The sequence below is a fragment of the Antechinus flavipes genome, chromosome 3 (genome assembly GCF_016432865.1).
Source record: "Antechinus flavipes isolate AdamAnt ecotype Samford, QLD, Australia chromosome 3, AdamAnt_v2, whole genome shotgun sequence".
Taxonomy (NCBI): Eukaryota; Metazoa; Chordata; class Mammalia; order Dasyuromorphia; family Dasyuridae; genus Antechinus; species Antechinus flavipes.
Genome location: NC_067400.1, coordinates 7,821,667 through 7,842,179, shown reverse-complemented (window position 1 = coordinate 7,842,179; position 20,513 = coordinate 7,821,667). Strand labels below are relative to the sequence as shown.

Genomic DNA, 20,513 nt, shown 5'->3' with positions numbered 1-20,513 from the left:
AGCTTGGGGGATTTAGCTGAATGGCTGGCTGGCTGGCTGTTGAGGGAGCCCCTGGTCTGTGCAGAGCTGCAAAGCTTTGGGGGGAGTGGGGATCCTGGGCTGGGATGTGACAGAGAGGAAGGTCTGAAACCCGGGGCAGAGACAGGGCTGCCTGAAAGGGGGTGGGGGGAGGATTTGTACTAAGTTATTTTCCTACACGCAAGCCGCTACCTGTTACTTTTAGGGGGACTTCCTTACTAATAAGGGTGTTGGGCTTCGTCCTGGGAGGAAGGAGCCCTGGCAGATGGGGGTCTCTGAGGAGCACCCATGGAGAGCGAGCATTGCTAGGGCTGATGGGGCAAGAGGCAGCCTGCTGGCTGAGGGAAGTGGAGACCCCTTCCCTGGGGGTTGGATTCCCTCTGCCTGCCTTCTGGGTGCCCCCAATTCAGGTGCTTAAAGGGGAACCCTCTGTTCCTCCAGCTTGTCCAGCTTTCCCTGTGTGCTGCTCACCCTAAGGGTTACTCGGGGCATTGCCCCCAATCTGTTGTCTCCACAGGGGCATAAATAGGGTCAGGCCAGCTACTCCCAGCAGCCCAGGCAATGTCACGTTGACAGGCCAGTGGACACTCCCTTCCACAGAGCATGTCTGCTGGGAATACAGTATCCAGGGATCATTTACATGCTATGGGATATTTCTAGGGAGGGACTGAAGGAGCCCATGCTGGAAAAAGGGCAAACACAAACAGGGTCATCGAATTTCAGAACTGGAATGGATCTTCTTAGTCCTGGAGAGTCCGAGAACTCACTTCCCAGGTCACTGAGATCGTTCAGATAGTGGGTGAACCCCCAGATAAAATCAATTGCTGCTGCCTTCCCTCCCTTTCTTCATTTGTCTTCCTTACTTTTGCCATTTCCCAGTATTCTCTGCCCTTTCCCCTGCCTTTAGCAAACATTCTCATGGATCAAAGCAAGACCAACCAAGTCATTAACTTTGAACCAAGTTATCACTCTTGGTCCCATCTTTGGAACTTCCCCAGCCGTAGTCGGTCATGTCCCCAAGAATAGACGGCCGGCCATTCCCGTGTCTGTATCTAGGGGTTGAGAGGGGTTTCCAGTGTTGGACTTTTAATTTTCAGCTCTGTGAAGGTAGTCACTCCTGATTTGGCCTCCTTCACTCTGGAACCATTCAGAGATGGCTTCTCTCAATCCTCATTCACAGCAGTCTGAGACACAAGTCCAGTTATTCACTGAGGGCCAAGCCCCCGGTCAACAGGCTCTTGTTTTGTTTCTGATTCTTTGCTCCGTTCTGCTGTCAATAGTTTCAGGGAACTGCTCTTCTGGATGGATTTTTTTCTTCATTCTATAGTCAGTCAACACTGACTTCCCTGTCCAGACCCCCAGAGAGGCAAAACTATGGCTCCTGCCTCAAGGAGCTTTGCTTCTAGTGGGAGAGACAACATACAAACAACTGTGTGTATACATAGTTCCATCCAATAATTACCCATCTATCCACCATCCATCCATCAGTCCATCTCTCTACCATCCATCCATCTACCTATTTATCCATCTTCCTACCCCCCATCCAACTATCTCCACTATCCAGTGTAAATGAAAGGGACTATCAGGAGAAAGGTCCTTCCCTGTGGCTAATAAAAATGTTTCCAGGTGGAAAAAATTAAGTTTATATGGAGCTACATTGGTACTGAGGGAAGACTGCTACATTCTCTGTCATTCACTTCCTATATGAATTCTGCCTCAGTTTATTCTTCTGTATAATGGGATGTTTGCTTTGATGTTGCCCGATGGGCCTTCCAGCTCTTGCACTCTGATCCTTTCCTTCCCATGCTGTCACCAGGAGGAGAGAGTTAGAGCTAGGCTGGACACCTGTCTCAGCAGAAGATGCTTTTGTTGCCGGTTAGGACTTTATTTTGGCCCATGTGTGTCTTTGTCCCCTTTTCCCTTGTGACCCGATGCTCATTTTTTGTGATCAGGGTATCTGTGTGTGTGCCAGGGGAGGGGCCTAGTGTAAGGAATAAGAGAAGGAGAGGTGGTGGTCACAGCCTCCCAGGAGCTCTGCCGAAAAGCCCTCGACAGGGTGGCTTAGGTTTCCCGGTAGCCTCTCCATGGTGCCCACAGAGCACAAGGAACACATCAAAGCCGCCCGAACACTTCCTTTAAGCGCAAGGAAGCATGTCCCTTCTGTCATCACAGGGGAGTCTGGGCTGTGAATCATACCCACTTTGTGACCCAGAGGAAGAGCTTGCGGCTCCCTTCGTACCCACTTCCCAGGCTGGGGGCTCAGAGCCAGCTAATTTTTCATGTTCACTGATGGCTTGTCAATATTCTCCACCTAATGGTTCAAGTGGCTGTTTGCTTGTTCTCGCCGCCTTGCTGCGAGCACTGGACCAAAGGGCAGCGGGCCATTTTGGGGGAGCTAGGGAGTCTAAAGGAAAGGATAGTCAGAAACCTTGGATGTGAACAGAGGGATTTCCACAGTTTTTGTTTTACAAGTGAGGAAACTAAAGTTGAAAGAGGTTGCGTGACTTTCTGAGTCATGCACTGAGGAAATGACTGAAACGGTATTCACACTCAGGTCTTTCTGACTCCAAGATGTTTGGTGAGGAAAAGGATCCAGTCTTTGTTTGAAGACCCCCAAGGAAGTGGAAGTTACTGCCTTCCTAAGTGACCTTTTCCATCTTTAACAATTATCCATCCATCCATAATAATTATCCATCTATCCACCATTCATCCATCAATCCATCCATCTACCTATTTATCCATCCTCCATCCCCCTATCTATTTACCCATCTACCCATCCATTCAGCACTCACCTACTCATTCATCTACCATCCATCCATCTTTCATCTCTCCATCCGCTTACCTATCAACCATCCATTTGCCATCCTTCCATTTAACTACCCCGTGACTATATTTTTAAGCATTTCTTTTGTGGCAAGCACTGTATTGTTGTTGAGAATACAAAGATAAAAATGAAAGAGTCTCTTATAACCGGAAACTACATTCTATTGGGGATGGAAAGAGTAACAGAGAAAATAAATACAAGTTTAATTGTTTTTGTTTTTTCCTTTTTGGGTCAAGATCTGTGGTTTATTGGTCTAGGGCACTTCCGGTGGGTGACCTGCGTCCTTCTGCTGATGCAGATTGTCTGTCACCTCTGCAATTTCTATCTTAATGAGATGCCAAGAGTGTTGAGAAGTAGGTGAGTGGTCCAGAGAAAACAGCCGATTTATATCAGAGATGAGGTTAACTCCATCCTGATTCTGAGGTCTGTTCTTTATCAGCAACTCCTACTGCCTTAAAAGCAGGCACCAAAATCTTTGAATACAGAGGAGAAGCAGCTGGGGAAATCGGGGCAGGGTCCCTGCAGGTTGGCTCTAATTACTAGGATGGGTTTCTTGACATTTATCTTTACAGCTAGCTAGGTGATGCAATGGCTAGAGCCCAGGGATTGGTCAGGAAGATTCAGACACTTTACTGGATGTGTGCTCCTTCGTGAGTCTTCAGACCCCTGTCTGCCTCAGTTTCCTCATCTGGGAAGGGGATTATAATAGCACATACCTCCCAGAGTTGTTGTGAGGATCAGAGATTTTTGTAAAAAAGACAGGCTCTCCTTCCCTCCCAGGCTTCTCTGCTCTGAGCTAAACAACACTGACTCCTCCAATTACCAATAATGATTTAAACCCTAGTTTACCTATCTGCAAACAAAATTATCTTTTGTCTCCTTTTTAATTTTTATTGCAAAGGGACATCCTCAGGATAAAAGGAGATGTAAAAACGTTTTGGAAATAAGAATAGTGGATAAGTGCAAGCAAATCTTTTAAATCAATCCTGAAACCTTGAAGTCATCCTTGAATCCTTCTGGTATTGTCGGGGATTGTTTCTTTAATGCTGTCTTGTAGGATGCTCCTTCCTCTTGTATCTTTCCTTGCTGACCCAGGCTCTGGTTACATATATATACATATACATATAGACAGACATACATACTGTAATTGCTTTCCCCAGCTCCTCCTTCCGGCAATATCCCCCCAACCTCTCAATTTCTTCAACATGTCAGAAGCAGATTCGTTTTCTCAAACAGGTTACCTTCCCATTCAAAAGCCATCATTAGCAATAACCACATGGTCTGTATCTGGAGGTCTTATTCTATGTCCAGTGACCCCCAAGGGTCTATGGGAAATTTTTAGAAGGTCAATGAATGGGAGGGGAAATGAGTTCTTTTTCACTAGCTTCTAACTGAAAGTGATAATTTCCTTCCATTTGGAATATATCAAATGGCTTTCTGAGAAGGGGGTCCCCAGGCTTCACACCCCCCTCCCCGCCAAGGGAATTTGTGATCTGAACATTTGTTGAACTGTATTCTAGTCTTACTCTGTAACTGATTCTCTATGGAGTCCAAGAAAAGATATTTGGGGGCTCAGTTTCCTCATCTGTTTCCTCTGCCTCTGTTGATACTTATTCTGTGACCCTGAACGCTCAGTTTTTCTGAGCCTTGGTTTCTCCATCTGTAAAAAGAAGGGCTCAGACTTGATTGTTAATTTAAGTGGGATTGCCCCTTGATTGGGCAGGGTGGACCCTCATTAGGACATTTTGAGGCTTTTCTTCTTGAATCATAAGCACTATCTCTACCAGACTTCATGGATCTCAGAACAGAGGTGCAAGAAGCTTCTTGTTTCCCTGGAAGCAGCGTTAGAGATGATGAGGATGAGTAAGGACCGAGCCCAGAGGGATGTGACTCGTGAACCATGATCCCGGCATGAAAGGCAAGGTACAAGACGGTAGCAATTTCCTCCCTCCTCCTCCATCTCCCTCCCCCTTCCGAAACCCTCGGTACTGAACAAATTCACTCTTTGTTCTCTCTGATGTTTCATTTAAAGAAATCTGATTTGAGATGTCAGAGAGGACCAATTTCCCCAGTGGCTCTGAAGGTCTCTCCTTCCCCCACTTTCCAGTCTAAGCTGACCCTGAGCCCACTGGACAGATGGTCCTTGGGGCCTCTAACTGGAAACTGGCCCATTGAGTCTTTCCAAGAGCCATTTCCTCTTTCTCCCAGTTGGCTTTTTTTTTTTTTTTTTGTGGGAGGGGGCTCATCCCAAAGCGCCTGACAAAGTTCTAGCTTCATGTGCGTTGTGTGTGCGCACATTTCTTACGTGCGTCTGTGAGGAGTTTGTGTTATTATGGGTTCAGGCAGCCGTAACCATGGTGAAGGGACCTATCACACAGCATTTTTCTGAGTCAGTTTAAAATGCTGACAATTAAATATACCGTACTCTTTTAAGAGATCCATCAGTCTCTCCCGTTGCCATGGGGACCGGAGTATATTTAGAAATGTGACAAGTACATGGAGTTCAATTGCACTTTTGCCAAAACATAGTTTTGCAGCTAAAATTGAATTTCCTGATTGAAGATCCAAGGGCTGTTAGGGCCAGGCTCATTTCTATATGTTATTTGGGGCACGCAGATGAGATCGGTCTATTCAATTCAGGAGATCAACCATTATCGGGCTCAGAAGGCACCGACACAAAGCAGCGACATGTACGGTTCCATTTGGAGAAACCAAAGAGATGCACCCCTGCTGCCGTTCCTGGAAAGGCTGCCCGATTTCTCCAGAGCATAGTTTGGGGGCCTTGTTCCTATTCACCCCCAGATCTCAGCTAGGCAGGAAAACTGGAATCCATAGCAGAACACTGACTCGGGAGCAGAACTCGGCATCAAAGTCTCATTGCCCCAAGAGCTTCCACCAAATGGGGCATTTCCCCAAGGAGCTGCCCCTATGTAGAAAGGTGGGGGGCTATGGAAGTGGAACATTGCCTCCTTGGGACGTAGTTGTCCCTTCTGATGCTACAGCTCCCACCCTGAGACCCAGAAGTCATGACTTCCGAAGCCCCACACTCCCACCCCATTTTTATTAAGAGCACTATCATCCTGGATTTCTCCCTCTGACTCCCTCACCTACAAACAGCTGGGAAGTCATGTTTCTACCTCACAATGCTCCTCCCCTACATCTCTTTCTCTGGATTCATAAGACCACTATCATGCTAGCTTGTCACTAGAGCTGGTGATCTAGCCTCCCCACCTCTGGTCCCTATTGCTCTGGACCGTTCTCCACACAGCTGCTGATCCTATTGCTTTTCTGTTCATAAAGCCCCAGTGGTCCTCTCTTGCTCCTAAAAGTTTTTTGTTATCCATTTAAAGCTCTTTAGAAGAAGCCAGGTGGCTGAATTTTAAGTCAGGAAGACCAGTATAGATATGGCCTCAGACACTTAAGTTACCCGATGGGATGCTAACTCCTTAAGGGGCAGGGACTATTTCTTTATGGCTTAAAAAAGTAGGTGCTTGATAAATGTTTGTTGATTGATGGATTGAAATCACAGTGATGTAAAACAAATCAATTAAACATTAAAATGGAACCTAATTAATCAGTTCTCCCCACTGTCACCTGCTCAAATGGGAAAACCATATTCTTATCTGAGTGGGACTCTGCCTCTTAAAACTCTCTCGATTCTTCTCCTCTCTAATTGCCTTCTGGGTTTGGATGGAGGTGATTGGAGGTGGAGTGGATCATCCTGCTTTTTCCCATCCTCTCCTCTTGGGCTTGACTTAGATTGTCCTCCCTTCTCTATACACAGTGTTGGCTCTAATAGACTCCTTTTGGAGTTTGCTGAGGGCTCAGGGCTTATTAACCAGCATTTATTATGAACCTAAGGTGGGCTAAGCACAGAGCTACAAATGGATTTGATTTTCAGTGACGAGGTCAGGGAGGAGCCTTTTTCTGCATGGAAGCCAGATGCCCCAACTGAAGACAATTTGAGGGCTGTTTGAAGGAGCTTTTGTGCAAAGCTGATCTCTCTCTCCTAGTGTCTTTTCCACAGGGAAAAAGGCAAAAGGAGGAAGAGTTTCTTTACTAAAGCTTTTTAGAACCAGGAATAAAGAGGATTGTTGCTGATTGATTCAGGTGTCCAAAGTCAGGGGGAGGAAGGCTCTTTTGCTGTTCCAGGCTCCAGAAATGCTTCTTCAGGAGTTTCTGTTATCTTAGAATTTCTTTAGTGTTTGCCTTAGAGCAATCACAACAAGCTCTTAGGAAACCTGAGGAAGGACTGTTTGTTCCCAAGAAGACTGATCCCAAGATCTGGCTCCTGTGGGAGACAAAAGGGAGTTTCTGGGCCTTCTGATCCAAACTCACCATTTTTATAGATGAGGAAACAAATAATTTGCCCAAGATCATAGGATCAATCATGGAATCATAGATCTTGACCTGGAAGGGAACTCCATTTAGTGTTCATTTTTTCTCTCACCATCCTCTTATTGAAAAAATAAAATGCTCTTGGAACAAGTATGAATAATCAAGCAATAGACATTCCCACATTGTTCATGTCCCAAAATATCTACCAGTGCAAGCCGAGTCAGAAGCATTTATTATCACCTACTGTGTGCCAAGGATACCAAGAAGGTGGGGGAGTCCCTCTTTTCAAGGAGCTCACAGTCTGAAGGGAGAGACAATGTGTAAATAACTAAATGCAAATAAAATACATGCAGGACACACTGGAGATCATCTCCAAGGGACTGACTGGCAAAGGCTTTTTGTAGGTGGGATGTTAGCTGAGCCTTGAAGGACATCCAAGAAAACAGGAGAAGCTGAGGAACAGGGCAGGCATTCCACGTAGGGAGACAGTGAAGATCCCCAGAGTCTGATTAAAAATGTATCTTGTTCAAGGAGGTCAGTGTGGAAAGATGGGAGGGGGTTGGGTTATGAAATACTTTAAAAGCCAGTAGAGGCGTGTCTCAGTCTACCCCTGAATCTCTTGCCTTCTGTCAAGATGGCACCATCAAAATTGTCCTCAGCATCCATTGCTATTTTAATTCTCCTTGTACACAGAAGGAAACTGAGGTCCAGAAGGGTTGTTGAATAATGTGGTTAGGAACTGGAAAAGACCCGAGAGTTGATCCAGTTGAATCCCTTTTACTTGGGGAGGAGACAGGCCGACAATTTTCCCTAAGTGCTATTGGTCAGAGGTGAGATTTGAACTCATTGTCTTCCACAACCAAAGTCTCTTTTTCCTATGCTCTCCTGGTGGTTAGGCGCCTAGTGATTTTCTTTCTGATCCTTATGAATCTTAAAAGTGGTTTCTGGTTTTAAAATTGGATAATTGGTTAATGCTTATTTATTATTATTCAAAAGTTAGATAATAATAAAAACTAGGTAATTATCTACTTTTGTTATTGTAATTAGGTGGGAGGGAGCACGATTGCTTCTGAGCTTCTCTGGAATCCTCACTCATCTCCTTTGACAGTCTACTCCATTTGGTTCTTAAAAAAACAAAAACAAAAACAATTTCTCTCCAGCCCTTCCCTTCCCAGGGTGTGTGATCTTCCTTCGCTAGGACTCCCAGTCTTGCACCTTGTTTGATTTTAAATGCTTTTCTGAGAGCTCACCCCCTGCTGTCTTTGGGGCTTCTCTGATCAGAACATGCAGGGTCCTCTTTAAGGGGACAGAATGAAGTTGGCTGCTGATCGTTGGCCAGATTATTGCTCCTCCTCCCTGGTACTGTCCAGGACCTAGAAATCCTTCTCTAGCAGGTCCTCTGCTCCTCCCATCTAGCTTCCTATCCTTAGATAGGAAGGCCTGGGGTAATCCTTTCCATACTTGCATTTGGGATTCCAGAAGCTATCAGCTCTTATGTAAATTTGTTTAAATGTCCTTTCTGTTTGCTCTCAGATCCTCACTCTTGGGATGTAAATATTTGGAGGTGGAGAGCCTACTGGCTTTTCCTTTCTCTGGGAAAGCTGATTAAATCAATCAACAAGCATTTATAAAGCACCTACTAAATGCTGGGCTTTGTTCTAAATCCGAGGATTACCTAGAATAAAGTAGGACAGCTGCAGGCTTTCTGGAGCTTCTTTCTTGTGTTTCCTCCATCACTTCCCCTGTCTTTGCTTAAAGGGAAGGTAGCAATGGGGTAGCCAAGCTAGGTCTGTCTAGAGCTGCTGAAAATGAGGAAATCATTGACTCACAGCTGTGAAGTTCACCAGTGAGCATCTTTACTTGGCGCCCTGATCATGCACAATAAAGGCTTGTGATGGTTTCATCTCAGATTTTGGTCTCCTTGCTTTTCTGTGTTCGCCCAGAGCTTAGAACATAGAATAAGCCCCTTAATTAGTTCTCAGCTCATTTCTAGCAGAGGAAGCCCAAGATGGGAGGGGACATGTCCAGAGTCTCCCAGAGAGCCACGATTTGGCTGCCTCTGTCTCCCCAGAAGCCTTCCCCATGGCTGATGCTGGGGGATCCTTACTCAGGTAGGGTTGGGGGATGAAAGGCTGAAGGTCTTTTTGTGAATGTCACCTCCTCCACACCAATTGCAAATCTTCTCTCCCTCCCCAGCCTACCTTAAAATCCAGAAAGAGCCAGAGAGAGCTCTGGTCCCCCAGTGCTGAACAAATAAATGCTCTGTGAGTCAGTGTGCTGTGACAGCTGCAGGTGAGAATGGCAAAGGCTAATGAAGGTGTTGGGGGAGGATTGGCTGACTAGCAGAAGTCCATAAGATCTTGATAGTCAAAAAGATTCATTAACCACCTACTATGTGCTAAGTCCTAGGAGAATAAAGGGGAAAAAAAAAAATACAGAACCTTCCCTCCTGGAGTTTATAATTTAATGAACTTGTATCTTGAAGGGGCTTTTGCCACTTTCACTCTCTCCTCCTACTTTGGGACAAAAAAAAAAAAAAAAAAGAGAAGGAAAATCCCTTTTATCTTTGATAGCTCTTCCCCTACGCTCCTTCATCTCCCCCCTGAGACTTCTCTTCTCCAGACTAAACGTCCTCAGTTCCTTCAGCAGCTCTTGTTCACATAGATTTCCTGTCATTCCCCCCTTTGCTGCCTCAGACACTCCAGCATCTCAGGGAAGAAAAGGGAGAGCATTATGCAAGTATAATCCATGGCTACTGAAGCTGATGATACAGGCTAAAAAAAGGGGGGCTAAAAAACCTTTGGACTCGGAATTCAAAAGCCCAAGGTCTCCTCTGGAAGAATGCTGAATCTAGACAATAGGTACCTGCCCAGTTACATAATAAAATAGACAGAAAACAGGAAAATCACAATAGCTGTCATTTATACAATGCTTTAATAAGGTTTGAAGAGGCTATTACTTTAGTTATTGGTGTCTCACAACCTTGCAAGATATGTGTTTTATTGTCCCCATTTTATAGATGAGGAGACTGAGGTTAATAACTCTGAAAGTACTTACAAAGTAGTTACAGGGCAGTGAGTTGTCCAAATATGTAGAAACTACTGAGCTTTTCTGTGCCTCAGTTTTTGTTGTTGTTGTTGTTTGTTATTTTGCTTTTTTCATTTCAAAAAGAGGATTATACATGATTTCTCAAATCACTTTTTATTTTAAAAGTATATGATTTTAGAACCTAGAACCTATGATAAGGAAAGTCAATGGGACACTGAATATTTGACTCTGGTCTGATTTCTTCTGATTTTACCTACAAAATTAAGGGGTGGAACTGGATTGTTTCCCCATTTAATTCATCAATAGGATAATTGGGAGGTGGTGGTGGTGGGGCTTGTGATAATTTATATAGGAAAATTGTCCAGCAGGATAAAGACTATCTCAGAAATGAAATGGAGAAAGGGCTTGAAATTTGGGAGAAAAATCATGCTTATGATTTTCTTATTTTCAGAAGACATTGTTGCTTTTAATGAGAGTTTTTGCTATGTACATAATTTAACAATTTAACTGTGTACTTCCCTAAGGAAACTTACCAGTGTAAACTGGGTAAATCAGCCGCCACGTAGAGAAGACCAAAAGAGCTGAGCAATTATCTCAGCCATCAAACACTTGATGGTTTTACTTCCTGAAGAGATGCGGTGGCCACAGGCAACATTTGTTTAGAACATCAGCTTATTTGTAAAATCTGAGCGTGGAGCATGGTGGGATCTTGTGAGTGACCAAGTGCTGGGCACAGAGTGAGGGCTTAATAAATGCTTGATCTATCTATTTATAAAGCAATAAAGAGCAGAGGAAGGGGGAAAAAATAAGGATATTTGAAGGTCCCAGTGAGCAAAATCATCCTGAGGGCTTTAAGAATAAAACTGGAAAGAAGACAATTTATAGATGAAAAATGGAAAAGATCTGTAATCATTTTTATAAGAAACTCCTCTCCATCAAGGAGGGGGAAGCTGCTAAATTTGGATTCTTACATTTAGTCTTCAGATATGCTACATGAGGAATCCTAAATGACTCTGGAGAAAAAAGTTTTTGGAGGAAAAGATTTCTAACCCTGTCTTTCGTCTCATTGAGTCCTTCACGTGTTTGGGGAACAAACAGCATTTGGGACATGGGCCTGCTTGACTGGGTCCTATTTCCTTCTTATCACTGATGGCTCTCATTTTCTTAACGACCTTCCTTCCCCTTCTCTTTGGCCATCTTGTCTTTCTTCAGGGACGCTGGGTAGTACAATATAACTATTGTTATAGTTCCAGAGCTTTGGCCCTGGAGACAGGAGGCTCTGAGTTCAAATGTGTGCTCAGACACTTACTAGCTGTGTGACCCTGGACAAGAAGTCATTTAACTCTTTGCTTTAGTTTTCTTATCTGTAAAATTAGTAGAAGAAGGAAATGGTAAACTACCCCAGTATTTTTATCAAGAAAACCCCAAATGAGTTCCTGGAGAGTTGGACAGAAGTATAATAACTCAACAACAACAAAACAGCAATTTTTCTTGAAATACTGATCATGGACTTTGAGAAAGGGTCATTTATGAATTATTTCTCCCCCCCTTTCTTCATCCCTTCCTCCTTTCCTTCCTTTCTTCCACTCTTCCTCCTTCTCTTCCCTCTGCTTCTCCTCCTCCTCCTTCTTCTCTCTCTTTCTTCCCTCCTTCCCTCTTTTCCTTTTTTCCTCCCTCCCTCTCTGTTCTCTCTCTCCCTCTCTCTCTCCTTCCCTCCCTCTCTCTCTCCCTCCCTCTCTTCCTTCCTCACCACCCTCCTCCCCCCCCCCCCACCTCTCCTGGTGCTCCATCTTCTCTTTCTTTTTTTCCTTCTCCTTCTCCTTCCACTTTTGAACACTTATTTCCTCTCTTCCTTCCATGATGGATTCCTTTCAAATATATCTTTCTTGGTTCTTTTCCATTTTTCTGTCTTTTATTTCTGGGGACTGTTATTTGGTGTCCTGCCAGCTGATTTCTGCCAGGCTCCTCTGGCTTGCACCCTCCCCATCCCATTCTCACCTATCTCCCAGCTCCATCTCCATAGCTCTTTTTGGTCCCTTCATCATCTTCCCCCATCAGTCCCAACTCCAAGGCTCTGCTTATCTCTTTGTTCCTTTTAAGCTGAACCTTTCATTTCTCCTTCTCAGTTACTGCTGCCACTGATTTTCTTTCTGACAATAACCGTCCTTGGATAAGCCGCCACTTGGTTTTCTTGCATGCTATTTCTAAACTTCTTATCTGCCTCTCACGTACATAACCTGGAATCACTTAAAAAACCAAAACACACTGATAGCACAGCCTTCTCTTCTGATTTCATCTTCTGTTGCCCTTTAAGGAGTCAGCCATGATGTTCTCATTCAGCACCCCTTCCTTTCACTTGCTAGGGTCTGACAAGACTTGGATTTATTTCTGGGCTACCTGCTGCCTTTTTCCTTTGACCTTGCCTCCGTCCTTGATGGGCGGGGGCCTCCTGGAGGCCACTTGCAACTTTAAGCATATTCCAGTGATCTTTGGGGCACTAGAATTTATTTCAATATTTCTTGAACGACTGGCATGGGCTGAGGTTGTTTTTGGTCATTTAACATTTTGGTTAGAATTGAATTGCTTGTGTTATCTCCACGGCTTCGGTATAAACAGAATTTAGACTCGTCCCTTTCTCCCACCCCTGGACTAGTGCTATTTTTTCCTCTCTCTAGTATAGCGGGCTAGGCTTTGTTCATTTCTGGACTTCCGTTTCCCATAATCACTCAGTTTGCCTCTAAATGAGCCGCGTTCTCTGCTATATACAGCGGGACCTGGGAAAACCAAGGTGGAAATCCTGCCTTGGTTGACAACCCAACAACATTGCAGGTTTATATTTATAGAATGCCTTACATATAGGATCTCGTTTTATCCTATAAAGCATGTGCTATTTTTATCCCGTCTTGGGAACTTGACTAGAGGTTCAGATATTCCAGATCTTCCAGATTCTGAGCCCAGAACCTTCTTTGTGGAACCATAGGCCAGATCCCCATCAAGCTATAGTTTTACCATCCAGAAAATGGGGATCATAATAACTGTATTAAGAACTCTTTCCATACTAGGGTTTCTCTGAAGCTAAATGAGAAAATGTAGGCCTTAGAACACTCTCTGGGTCTCGGCCCTTAGTAAGCCCCCTTCATAGAACTTTATAAATAAATATCCTCATAAGAAATTGCCATTTCTACATTAGGGCCAAAGCAATTTACAGTTAAAAAAAAATCTGATTAATTTCAGCACAATCAACCAGGATGTCAAAAAGATCTCAGTGTGGCTGATGGATGCTGACAGGTAAGGAAATTAAAATCAGAAGGGAAGCAATTAAACACTGGCAAACATTCCTTTAATGAGACAACCAAATCATTCATAGGTGATGGAATTTGTTGTATTACAGATCGGCATCTTGGGTGGGCTTAGGCGGGAAAGTGTTTGGTGGCCCCTCGAGCAGAAGACAGGGTACCTTTGTCTCCAGCCTCTCCGTACCAGGCCCACGGTGTTATAAGTACATTTGTGGGTTAAATTTCGAATACCCTCATATTTTAATTAATTCTTTAAAAAATTAGTCCGGGGTCTTTTCACCTTGGCCTGAGGATACATCCACAGGCTTATGTGTATCCATAGATTAATTATACCTTTATCTCAAGCTAGAAGGGAGGCATGGCTACCTTACTTGAAGACAACCAACATTCCATTTGATCTTGATGGGCTAGGGCAGGGGTCCTCAAACTTTTTAAATAGGGGCCAGTTCACTGTCCCTCAAACTGTTGGAGGGCCGGACTATAATAAAACAAAAACTATGTTTTGTGGGTCTTTAAATAAAGAAACTTCATAGCCCTGGGGGAGGGGGATAATCGTCCTCAGCTGCCGCATCTGGCCCGCTGGCCCTAGTTTGAGGACCCCTGCGAGCATAGGGCTTAATCCATTTAAATTTAAGAAGAATAAATAAAAAGTCTTATGCAAGTTCAGAAATTCTTGACTAGGAAACAATTCATCTTAAAAACAAAACAAAACAGCTTTGGGTGTTTAGTGAACTGCATGAGTCAATAGGATGAGCTGGTCAGAGACCACCCAAATGTAGAATTTGATGATGGAGAGAAAATAGTTTAATATATGTGTATATATGTATGTGTGTGTGTGTGTGTGTGTGTGTGTGTGTGTGTGTATGGTACTATATATATGTGTATAGTGTGTGTATGTATCCTCAAACCTTTTAAATAGGGGGCCAGTTCCCTGTCCCTCAGACTGTTGGAGGGCCGGACTATAGTAAAAAACTTTGTTTTGTGGGTCTTTAAATAAAGAAACTACATAGCCCTGGGGGAGGGGGATAAACGACCTCAGCTGCTGCATCTGGCCCGCGGGCCGTAGTTTGAGGACCCCTGATATATATGTATGTATGTTTGTGGATCCATTCAATCTTACTCCATCAAATACAGATCAGGAACCTGAAGTCCAGTAGGTAAAGCTGTTACCTTAACATCATCAGAACCGAAGATGGGCTTCAGACCCAAGCCTGAATCTGTTCCAAACTGGGCTCCCTCTGTGCTCCCAGATCTGACTGGGGACAGAAAGCCCTGACCCTGAGATTCCCCTTCAGGACGATCCCATTGTAATTACATTCTTCTTATTCATAAGAGGAGTCTTAGACGATTCAGGGATTATGCAAAACGTGCCCCTCCTGAAGGTTTGTCTAAGGTGGACTTGAGCTGGTGTTGGGCAGGGGCTGAAGGGTCCCTTAGTTGTTTACTCATTTAAGTTCCAGTTCCTAGTTTTCACTTCATATTGGCCCATGTGTTGATCAACTTCAATCAAATAGTCAACAGATAAGCACTGATTCCCCTCTAAGGCCAGGCCAGGGAGATCTTGGACTTTGCAAAGACAAAAAAAGAACCAATTCCTGCCATTCAAGGAGTTCCCCAGCACCAGGAGGCAACCCCACATACTCAGTTAGTAAATGCACACATATATAGAGCATTAGCGGGGGAGGGACTGCCACCATCTGGGGAATCAGGAAGGCTTCCTGTAGGAGGTGGCACTTTAGTAAGCCTTAGAGGAAAGCAGGAATTCTAAGAGAGGGCCATCATGCCAGACTTTCCTCTTTCTTTTTCCCAGCTAACCCTGTGGTACAAATATCAGTGACTCACACATGTAAACCATTGTTTTTTGGTCGAAGGCAGGAGAATACTTCTGAAAAACGACCACAAAAAATAGTCCCAAGAGCAAGTAGCTGGTCTTCCCGGGAGCCTCCCCCTGCCTTAACCTGGCCCAGCTCCTTCTTCCTAGGGAGGTTTTTCAGCCAGAGCTTCCTGTTCTGTAAGTGCAGGTAAAAAGAAAATGGCGGACCAGGTGGGTGGGTTGGAAGGCGTTCCCTTCCTCCGAAGCTGGGCCTTCAAGGCTGAGCATCATTTGGTCCCTCTGAGTTGTGTTTGTCGGGACCCCCTTGTCTGAGAAGGCGAGTGGGAGGCCAACATTGCATTATGGGACGTGAGAGCCCTTGTCCCTTACTAAGGACGGCTCCGCCTGGCTACGTGAGCTGTGCCCGTTGCTTAGAGTAAGCGTGTAAGTGAGGTCGGGGGCGCACTGCAAGCACGCCGTGACTCAGTCTTGAGTTTGGGTCATTGCCCGGTTATTCATCTTCAGCTGAGACGTGGGGTTCTTCCCGCTTTCTCTTCCTTCTCCCGCAATGAGCTTGGGAAGGGCAGGAGAATCCCACGAGAGTATTTGCGCCCCACTTTCAGGCGAGATCCGTGACAGATATGGTTAATAAGAAAGAGTGATGGAAACCTCAGACCTCAGAAGCAGAATGAGAAAGTCTCATTGTACGCCTGCGAAGGCATCTGTGGTGTCTCGAGGTGGCCCCAGCCCCGACACCTTTCCACCTCCGCTGAGAAACGTTGCCCAATGCTCCCTTTCTGGGTCAGGAGACTTGGGGCTTGGCCCTTCTCTCATACTGCCGCGTGGCCTTTTGGTTAGACCACAGATGAAAAGTGCTCTCTCCCCTTTCACTTGCTCAGGCTGCACCCCGAGAGTGCTCGTGCTCCCTGGAGACAGATGCACCATCCCCATGCCTTTCAGCCTTCGCAGGCTGCCTCCCCACAATGAAGGGTTGGTTTGGGGGGGAGGGAAAGTTTCTGCTTTCTGATTGCAGCTCAGTGACATTTTTGTTTTTGCATCACCTTTATTTCTAGCTCTGGGGGTACCTCTTCCCCTCTCCCCCCCCCCATCTCCTGTAAGACTCATAAGCAAAAAATGGAAACTCCACAAAATTAACAATCTATCAGTAGAGCCTGACAATATTTGTAATGTAATGTTAAATGTAAATGTAAATAATAATGTAATATATTGTATATGAATGTTCTACTCCCATAGTCCTCTTCTGCAAAGAAAGAACTGAGGTATATTTTTTCCTCTTTCCTTCAGGCCCAAACTTGGTCAGTTATAGTGTATATAATTACACAACATTCACATCATTTTTGTGGTTATTGTCCTTTGCTCTCTCTCTATTTTTATCATCATGTGAATTCCTTTCTTGCTTCTGCTGATTCCCTTCCTAATCAGTTCATATTACTCTTTTATTGCCTCTCTGAATTTTTTACAGACAATGCCATTACATTCTATTTTTAATAGGACTCTAATAGAAACTAGTACATTTAATACACAATATATTACATATAATTATTAATTAATAAATTAATAATGATATAATTCTTAATAACTATTTCTCCATTTTCCCAATTGATAGTACAATTAGTTTTGTTTGTTTTTGCTGAAACAATTGGGATTAAATGATTTGCCCAGAATCACACATAAAATTAAGTTTTAAACCATTTTTTCAGTGTGTCCAAAAAACTTCAGGAATTTCTGGAGACAGATAAATTTTATGTCCCATGATCAAATTGGTAATCAATTTAATTTGGTAATCAACTAGTCCTTGGGTAGCAGATATTCTGTTGGTGGCCAACCTATATTCCAGCTTTTTCTTAGCATGGTGAGGTCCAATGGACTTATTTTCTCCTGGTACCCAGAACCTAGGGTTAACCTTCATGTCTCAGAGGGACATTGGAGGAGGACCTCAGTGGAGACTTTTAAAAGAGAAGTTTAATTAATCTTGAATTCAAACAAATTTGACTGTTCTGTTTTGCAAATGATAGCAATATAACACAGTTGGACACATCGTTTATATGATTAGCAAAAAATTGCCCACCAGCATTTATTCATTGTACAAAAATTATTGAACTATTAATACATGCAAAGGGCTTTGGGAAACAGAAATAAAATTTGCTCTTTGGGGAGTTACTCCCTATAGGAAGAAAAAGCAGGAGGAATAATGTTAGACATATTAAAACAAAAAAAAAGATGACATAGGAAAACTATCCTTACCATCAGCTCATCACCATCAGGGATACCATCCTGAAATGAGCTAACAACAACAAAGGAATCAGCCTTATCTTTTCAGTAGGTGTGATAGAGTAGTCCATCAATGGGTATTTATTAAGCACTTGCATTGTGGTGAGTACTGGGCCAGATTTGGAAATCTTGACTCCTCCTGGCCTGGTGCTTTATGCACTATGGCGTCCCTAGTGCCTATTGTAGGTAAGTCACCATTGGTTGTTCAAAGATAAAAGTGAGTCAGTCCCTGGATTCAATGAGCTTTCATTTAATTGTGGAATTAAATCTACTCTAACTCATTCATATACAACATTTATCATGGAGTAAGTAACCTCTAACTTTCAGAACTCCTGGTTTTCTTTAAGCCTTGGTTCAAAAGCTGCTTTTCTATATTAGTCTTTTCCTCAGCCCGGATGACAAGAACTTGGTTTTTCTTCCTGTGTCCTACAGATCCTATATGTACATGTATATGCTAAGCAAGGACTTGCTGTCTTCCGCATTAGATTGTTAATTCCTTGAAGGCAGGAGGTATTGCTGCTTTTTCTATATAATCTCAGCCTATTTGTGCTCGGATTAATCATTGGTTAATTGAGCTGGAGTCTCAAATTCAAGTCCACTTTTTATCATTTGACTACTTGCATGCTTTTGAGTGTTCCAACTCCCATCTGATCCTGGGTTTCTCCACTTTTATAATTTAGCAGTTGGACTAGATTATCTCTTCCAACTTTCAAACTATGATGCAATGATCTTCTTGAACTGGAATTGGGCCAGTGTAGGCTCCTCTCCCCGCCCCATTTCAGGTTGAGGTAATCTTGTTACTGCCTTAACTAGTTGCTTTCTTGCATTCACGGCTGCTCCGCACTTATAGTTAATAAGGGACTTTTGTCTCAATGATTTCATGCTGACCTCTTGCTCTTTCATCCACAGCTGTGAGCAGTCATCTGCTGAATCTGGTGTCCCTGGACCTTTGCCGTCACTACCACTGCTGACCCTCTGAGGTAAGGGCTCCTGTGCACAGACAGAAATGTTGCTAAGGTTTCCTGGGATGGGGCCATCCATCCACAGCCATGACTCGATCATTGGGAGCTCAGGCTTGCCATAGATTGACTGCACAGTTGAGGATGACATGGGAGTGAGGTACAGTAGCAATCATGGACCCGGCTCTTACACTTACTTCCCATCTGAACCTCATTTCCCTTTCCTGTAGAAGGAAGGGATGGACAAGATGGTCTCTTTCTTCCCTTCCAATGCTTGACATATGATTTCATGACTGTGAGCTATGGAATATTATATGGGCACTATGAGAGACTTTAACTTCTCTTTATCTTTACAGAAATAAATTAAAAAAAAAAAAAAAAAAAAGATCTGAATGAGCTATTCCTAGAGTCCAAAAAGACCTTTTAACAGTAACCATAGTTCACATTTTTATGGCATTTAAGGCACACAAAGCACGTGATTTATATTATCTCATTTGATCCCCAAAGGAATCCTCTGAGGCAAGTGCTAATCCCATCTTCCTGATGAGAATTTAAGTAAGAAAAGTTGTGACTTGTCTAGAGCTATTTAGCTAATCATTGCCTGAGGCAGGATTGGAATTGGGATCTGAAACTAATCCCAATTCCATAGCTGCCTGGTCAACAAGAAATCAGAGCATTAGAGCTGTAGAGGACCTCACTGGGTAGGTGGTGCAGTCCTCTTATTTTAGAAGGGACAAAATATATCTTGATATATTGATATCTATATTTATGATCGAGAAATATAAATATATTTATGATAAAAAATATACTATATATATCTTGTAACTAGTAAATACATCTGTATGCTTTAGTCATTGTCCCGCAAATGATCTTGGAAATGTACCCACAAGACATAGATTTTCACTTAAATTCCCTTAGTGCACACTCACAGACCACTGGCCCTCTTCATCCCATTCCTACTGGGATTGGCCAAAGAGCCTTGGGACAGGACTTTACCTAGTGAGAAAAGCCAACTGGAGTTTTGTTTCCAAAGGAGCACATTCATCATTAAATTTTGAAAACTGCAAGCCACAGAACCATCGGAAAGGCCAAGGGAATTGTTCAGTGTCTGATAACAGTGACTCCCTGGAGGAAAGCATCTCCGAGATGTTGAGAAGAGCAATACGAGAGATGGGAATAAAGCCTTGTGCATCATCATCCTAGCTGATGTTTATGAAGCACTTTAGAATGTGCATATGTCATCTCTGTTGTTTGCGGAAACAAACCCCAAAATCTGAAATAGTTTTAAAAAGAAATGTATTTGGTCATTTGGCAAAGGAGACCAAATTGGAAATAGGTGTCCCATCCGGGCCCAGGAAGGTTTAAACCATACTAAAGGTACTGCACACCAACCACATATAAACAGTTGAACAAAGTTGCTAAGAGGGCAGGCAACTTGAAAGCAAAGTAGATTGAGGTGAATGGGAAGAACTGTAAACATTTTTATTTATTATTTTATTTGGAATACACACTGCTTTATGAATCATGTTGGGAGAGAAAAATCAGAACAAAAGGGAAAAAACGATGGGGAGGAAAAAAAAAAACAGAAAAAAGAAGTGAATATAGCATGTGTTGATTTACATTCAGTCTCCATAGTTCTTTTTCTGAATGTAGTTGCCATTTTCTGCCCAAAGGCTATTGGGATTGCCTTGGATCACTGAAACACTGAGAAGAACCATGTCTTTCATAGTTGATCACATTCTTGTTGTTATTGGATTACTGATTCTGTATGTTTCACTCAGCATCAGTTCATGTAAATCTTTCCAGGCCTTTCTAAAACTAGTTTATTCATCATTTTTTATAGAACAATAATATTCCATCACCTTCATGTACCACAGCTTGTTCAGCTGTTCCCCAATTGATGGGCATCCACTCCTTTTCCAATT

At 43.4% G+C, this 20,513-nt stretch overlaps 1 protein-coding gene across 3 annotated transcripts in view; it reads left to right on the top strand.

Moving 5' to 3' along the window:
- Nucleotides 1–20,513, top strand: part of LPP (LIM domain containing preferred translocation partner in lipoma) — a 634,535-nt gene that overhangs the window by 147,555 nt on the left and 466,467 nt on the right. For all 3 annotated transcript variants that reach the window (XM_051991658.1, XM_051991659.1, XM_051991660.1), the window contains one exon: nt 18,539–18,609. The gene's annotated coding sequence lies outside the window, so the exon portion shown is untranslated. The remainder of the gene's footprint in view (nt 1–18,538; nt 18,610–20,513) is intronic.